The 7,153-nt window shown below is 37.0% G+C and overlaps 1 pseudogene; it reads right to left on the bottom strand.

Moving 5' to 3' along the window:
- Positions 1-770: 770 nt before the first annotated feature.
- Positions 771-6,754, bottom strand: LOC136258050 (uncharacterized; annotated as a pseudogene).
- Positions 6,755-7,153: the final 399 nt, after the last annotated feature.

Below are 7,153 nucleotides of genomic sequence, written 5' to 3'. Positions count from 1 at the left end.
ATTAAACCAACCCATCCTTTCTAGTAAAAAACAGTACTTCAACAGAGAAAAATTGTGGAGGAAATACGTTTTGCTATGGTCATCAGAAAAGTTCATAACTCAATGGGTCACATTTTAAAAGCTGGCAGATTTATCTCCAACACCAATCCTGTACCAGCATCTCACTGACCTTTTATTTTGGAAACTTTTAGATGATCATTGCACAGCCTCATCCCACAGTGAATCATTACCTTCTGCAATTACGCAGCGTGAAGGAAATGCCATACGGTATGCTGCTGGTTATGTATGCAAGAAGCTTCGGAAAAAAATTGAGAGGAGTAAACATGACTACAAAGAAGAAATGGTATTGTGCCTTATGGAGTTGGTTAAAGATAAGGATAGTAGCTATGGCAATTCTGAAGAATGGACTGTGAAGGTGAATAGAGGGGGATTATGTCGTATCAAGGAGGCCACTTTTAATGTATTTCTAGCTATTGAGGAAGAATTGAAGGAGTGTCTTCATACACTCAATGGAATTCCAAAAAAGGATGAAATTATTCAAAGGGTCACTGCAAATGATGACGTTGAATTCTACTGGCTTATTGCTACAGCTGATTTTGAAATTGATGAAAGAGAAGTGCATCAAGAAATCTTAAGCAAGATAGTGGAACTATATGTGACAGTACGAGGGTTTTCTTTTGCCAGTGCATGGCTTGAAAAATACAAACAGAAAACCAAAAAGAGTACGCAGCGATCCAAGAGTCTTCGTAGAGATTTATATGACAGCAGTATGTAGATTTATTAAGCAAAACGATAGTTCAATTACATGATTGTACAATTATTATTGTAATCTATATGTTCTTCAAATAATTTATATGGTTAAGGTAATAGCTTCCGTGAAAGGAGCTCAGTATAATCTGCTTTCTGATATTGGAAATGTCATTCTGGGTAAAACTGAATGGTTGATTAGCTGCAACGCACCTAGCCAAAGCACATACAAATACACCGCAGTCAGATGAATTTAGTTGTTTTGGTGTATTTGCAAAAGGACTACAAGTCCATTGTCTGCCAGAATACTCCGTTCCTGCTGACACCTGTTCCGTGTACTGGTACAAGTGTCTCACACAATCTGCGTTGTAACCCTGCAGTGAATCATAGTACACTATCTGCTGTTTCGTAGGATTAGGATTCACACTAGCCAAGCACCAGTGCACATCAAGGTGGATTGGAAATAGCAAAATTTTGTTACACAGCACATTTTTCTCTTTGTCCAATGCTGCACGGCTTCATATCCACCACTTGCAAGCTTCGAATAAAAAAATGTACTGTAAACATACACATCCCCGTAGGCTGCTGATATCAACTTAAAATATGCATTGAGCACCTGGAGAAGAGGAATATATAATTGCAAATAACAATACACTGATATACTTACTTGGTCATTTAACCACCTCAACTCATTCAGTGTCTGGAAGTCACAACGCTTCAAGGAGATGGAGCCACATGTTGATATCACTTCTTCTGAGGGGCCAGGGCCTAATGCAGTACTAATCAAATCTATTTGTAGTTGGGAAGCCACAAACGTTCCATTGAACATTTCATTCCCTTGAACGTCTAGTTGGTGACCATCATTTTGACCAGGCTTGGGAACTCCCAGAGGTACAGCATTATCAGTAGTATGATTTCCTCTTGGTATTTTAGAAATATCACTAAGAGGCTCGGCAACACCTGGAGGTACAGCATTATCAGTAGTGGGCAATTCATTGATTATCTCTAAGGAATCTTTGCTCTCTATGAGATCAATTGTAGAAATATCAGATGAATTGCATCCAGGATTATTTTCATCAGCTGGCTTCTGAATTTCATATTTTGTCACTGTTGACCTCTGTACCTGCTTCAGTTCTTTACTTAGTGCACGGAACTTTGGTTTGTGTTTGAACACTTTTGGTAGTTTTATCACCTTTGAAAACAGTGTCCTTTTTCTATCTTTAGTTCTGCAACGTTTTCGGAGAGGTATACTTTCTACCTGTACATCTAAATCCTTCTTATTACCTCTACAATTCCCTTTTGAAACATTTCCACATACAGAATTAATCACTTTGAGAGCATTTGTGTTCTTACAAAACTCGTGCACGTTGGGATTTTCATGTGCACCTCTCCTCTGCCTCTGACAGCCGAAAAAGTTTTCTAAGGGGTCTTGGGAAAGCCTTTCACTAAGGAAACACTTAACCTCAGGGATTGTAAAGATGTACCGCACAAGTTCCAAGAACGATTTCACTATAAGTAAAAATGTAATTGTCTTTCAAACAAAACTATAATGCAAATACCTGTGATAGTGATACCAATACGGATCTCTCTTGCCAGCAACATCAGTTCTTTATCCTTAGCAGAAAAGCCTTCCCGTTCCATTACACTCTTTTCCCATTGTTCCAAGTACGGGATGAATTCTGTTTCAAGCCACTGCAACACAATTATAATGTTCATTGCATATGAACCTTAACATGTGTGATAGTACTATATACCATGTAACTAAAGCTATTGTGAAAGCATTTTAGGGAAAAGATACAATTGTTATAAGCAGATGATTTTGAATTTGCTAAATAAAACTATAAAATTAATAGCTATACAATCATCCTGATCCAAAACAATTGTTGATAGTACACTCAAGCACAATATAATGGTAGTATTATAAAACTGTCAGACCAATTAAAATGGCATGCTGAAATACAACCTGACAATTACTGTCCTTAATTATCACTGCTAGTAGAACACATGCATTTAGAACCATGATTGAAGCTTTACTTTACAATGGATTCAGGGTGTCACTATAGACGGGTTCTATTCATGATCTCATGCAATATAGGCACTTGTACAAATGTATAATATTACTTTTAAACACTCATCTTCATGCCATTTGCCATCAGGAGGAAGGTATGGATCCTGAAAAGCTTTCTGTTTGTGCCAACCAGTGACAGGGTTTTTAACATTCAGGCAATCAAAGAATTTATCAATCATCCTGATGAACTTGACTGTTGCACTCACTTCTTCTCCACCATCATGCTCCATTGCATTGGCTACGGTCTCACTCAGAGCCTTGTAAGTACCACAACAAAATCAACTTATTGTGTATTATATATAATCTTACTTCTGCTGCAAGATCAACCCTCATCTTGGAAAACGTTGTCAGATATATGTGCTCATATTTAAGTTTTGGAACCAATCTCTTTCCGTCTGATTTAGTTTCATCAAGGTACAACTTTTCCAAATGCTGCCAAGAGATCTCTTTGCCCTCACACTACAAGCGAAAAGAGTATAACAAGTTCACTACTATGAATTAGGTGCATATATACATGTTGATAAGTAGTATAGTATCAAACATTCAAGTTCTGTTTTCTTACCCAAAGATGTCTTTTGCTACTGTTCCAGCTGTTTCTGATAGTATTTAGTAGATGCGGGGGGTCAGAAATAAAATACAGATACCCAGATCCTTCAGATGCAAAAACATTAGGAACCTTATAAACCATTTCATCCTTTTGGCTGTGCAGTTTCCAGTCGACGGTTTGGGGAAGCACCATCACAAGTTACTCCAAGAACCCGGAATCCCATTCTTTCTAATCTTGACACTGCTTCCCATACCATGTCAAACATCAAATCCCCACTTAAAGTTTTACATGAAAACTGAGCATATGGATAGTTCAACTTGAAGAAGATACCTCTAACCATAAACACCAGCATTGATGAGGCTAGATCCTGTTGGCTTTTATCATCACCACACATGGCATTCTCAAACTGAAGTAGCTTATTATTGGTATCCCCAAGATCAACGAAACCAATCAAAGAACCATTGTGTTTGTCATACACAAGGTCACTCTTAATATGCACCTCATCCATAATCAAAAATACATATCTGTTGAGGTCATTATTCAAAAAAGCCACATCAAAAAGATCACGATCTGTTTCATTAGAAAATCCAATTGTAGTTGATGTGTAGTGTGTATAATCACACAGCGTACGTTGTGAAGGTAGCTTCATGCATCCAGACTTTTGCAGAAGTTCGTAACCTTTTCCAGATAAGCGTCTAAGGTACAGGCACCACATTATAACAAGTGGGTGCCATTTCATTGATCTAGAGTCTTTTAAAGATAACGCAGTTTGTTGTTGATCCCAAAACAACCTCTGGAATGAACCCTCAGGATAAGTTGAATACACCTGTTGTGTATTTTCAGTCATTATAGTTTTGAGATCATTGCTCATTTTGACATCCAACTCTACACCATTTTGAGCAGTATCGGCAGAAATCTTCTTCTTCAATCTGGTTATGCAAAGTTTGGCTTTCCTATTCTCATTATGCAAGCGTCTTAAACGTTCATCCTTCTCAGATGAACACAAATTTGCATAGGTGATATGGCTACTTGGGTTGGTTCCATCATCCTTTCGGTAACGGGAGTTACGTGACACCATGGTAGTCAGTATCTTTCGGTATGCTTTACAACTTTCACATCGTCTAGAATCATCTGATTTAATCAGTATCTCACATCTGCTGTGATAAATGGACATATGGCCAGTTCTAGTGCTGTCTAACATTGCAACAGTTGAACTTCCTACGTAAAATAAATAGGCATGTGTACCAAACAAATTTTTGAAATAAATGCATGCAGATATCACATTGTCAATCATATTTGCAAGTGTTATAATAATTTAACAGATTTACTTTCTTGTATTTTACAGAATTTATTGAAGGAGATTATCAACAGAAAAAGACAAAACGCTCTCCTACTATATACAGTTAAATGTTCATCATTAAAATTAATATACATTACTGAATTTGACAAAACCAGGCTTCCACACACTTCAACTTTTATGAGTTTGAAGGACCATAACTCAGTGCTGTCACTTTAAAAGTTATTTCAGAATCAATGGTAATGATTGTGAACAAATTTCATGTCAAAGGATGCTGAGACATAAAGTTGCAGTTCGTTAAAGTCAAAGAATCGGATGTACGTGGAAGACTGGTTTTGTCAAACTATAGGGTCACTATTTAATTGAAGATAACATAAATTCAGAAAAAAAGCAGTTAGGAGAAAATAGAACATGCTTGCAACATCACCCATTAAGTATGAATAACTTACGTGAAGCATCTTTGAATTCCCCATTGCGAATATTGGGAAGTCTCAAGTACTCATCATCACAGTTCCCTTCACAAATGCTACTGGTGCATATGATGTCCATTAAGTCTGATACTCTAGAAACTAAATATATATCCACATATACAGCATAACTATGACAGTGATGCATTATATTAATAGCTATACAAAGCAAGGACAAATAATGTACTGAACACAATGATCCAACATTAGTTACTATTAACTGTGATGCTATTGTAATTATTTACTAAAACACTCAAAGGAAATTTCCTCCCTTTTCCCCACCTATTGAAAAAAAGATTTGAGAAAAGTTGTAGTATAGATTGGCATTGTATATTTTAGTATCATGTTATAAACATCAATATAAAGCCATTTTAAGGCAAAAATCATGCAGCTTCTAGGGGTTGCACCCATACTTACTCTAATGCTACTTTATACTAGAGCTATACAACAACCTATATGCTAGAATTGCCAGTAAAATCACTAGAACATCATGCTAAACAATTTTTCACCACGACATATTTTCATCTCCACAGTAGTATTCCTGGGCTCACCTGAATTCAACAGTGATGGAGTATCTCTAATCAGATTGCAATTTTCAGACTTTACAATCTGTTTCTTGTAGCTTAAAATCCAAGTAAAATTCTTCCTGACAGTTAAGGATAGCAAAACTTCACAGCCATATTCAGGGGAACCCAATTTGTAGATACTAATTTGATCATTATCATATGATTCAATCCAACCTGCTGCTACATGAAGAGCTAATACAAAAGTTTCATATTAATATGCATACCTGTAGGTACAGCAGCACACTCCTTCAATCTACTGTGTAGTGTTTCTAAGCTTTCGACTGGTGCATCACGGTATGCTGACAATGGTAACTTGACATTGAATGACAGGGGCAAAGATACTTTCAGGACTGAAACTTCACTCAATGGGATTGATACCCGGAGTCTTTTAGGCTTAGGCTTAAAATATTTTCTACTAGTGGGCCTGAGTGGCCTTTTCCCTCTCCTGTCATTGTACTGTAAAAACACAGACAAATTAAGTAATTAATACAACACATCAGGTTTTAAAAATAAATATTTCAGAGCAATGCCTACTGACAGTAGCCAGAAAAAACTGTCAGAACAACTTCTATAACACTGCATTCTTGGAAATACTAGGCAAACTTAATGATAACAGCTCAGGCAATGCACTAAAACCGCGATGGAAAGCGCTTTTCTTTGTAATTTCCCTTAAAAACCAACTGGATGAGAGCGCTAACCAAGTCAGAACGGCGTAAGAATCATTTATCTGTTGCTTGAAATTGTTCTCAGGGAGTTTGGATGCTTCCATAGAGCAATAAAACCTCCATACTTAAAGGTGCAACGAAGAGCGCTTCAGTAAACTAAACGGATAATGCGAGTAACTTCACCCAGTTTTCGACGATTGTTTGCCAATAAAACAATTGTGTTCAACTTACCATGACGAGAAATCCTTGTAATGAAAGGGACAAGATGCCAAACTGCTTTCCCTCTTCACTTCTTCATTGGCAAACGAAACCATAGTAATCAAAGGAGAGGTGTTGATTATTACAATACTGACAGCTCGCCCTTTTTATACAGGAATATCTCTGGTTTCCAATCCTGGTAAGGAATATATAATCTATGGTAAAAGCCATCTTGAAACAGTGTCAGCTCACGTGTCAGCAATGCTATCGAGTTGGCACAAACTTCACGTTTGCACTATTTTTGCAACTTGAAAAGCTTAAGCATGCTTTTATGCAGCTTTTTATGGTTGTGCCAGGAAAATAATGTCTTGAAAAGCCGCCAATCTTATAATGAAATAATGGAAATGGACCGCCCGCATACAAATATGCTTGAGTCCAGGACGGGAAACAGAAAATTTATTTGGAGTGGCCTTAGTGAGTTATGGAGTCATAAAGTTAAAGATTTTACAAAACAATGCTTTGCAAGGCTGATAGATCTACTTCTGAGTTTCTACTGGAAAACCACTCAGAACTAATTGGCAAAGCTTGGTAATAGATA

This window comes from Dysidea avara, chromosome 1 (genome assembly GCF_963678975.1).
Source record: "Dysidea avara chromosome 1, odDysAvar1.4, whole genome shotgun sequence".
NCBI lineage: Eukaryota > Metazoa > Porifera > Demospongiae > Dictyoceratida > Dysideidae > Dysidea > Dysidea avara.
The sequence above is the reverse complement of the archived record's forward strand: the minus strand, read 5'-3'. Positions and strand labels throughout refer to the sequence as shown.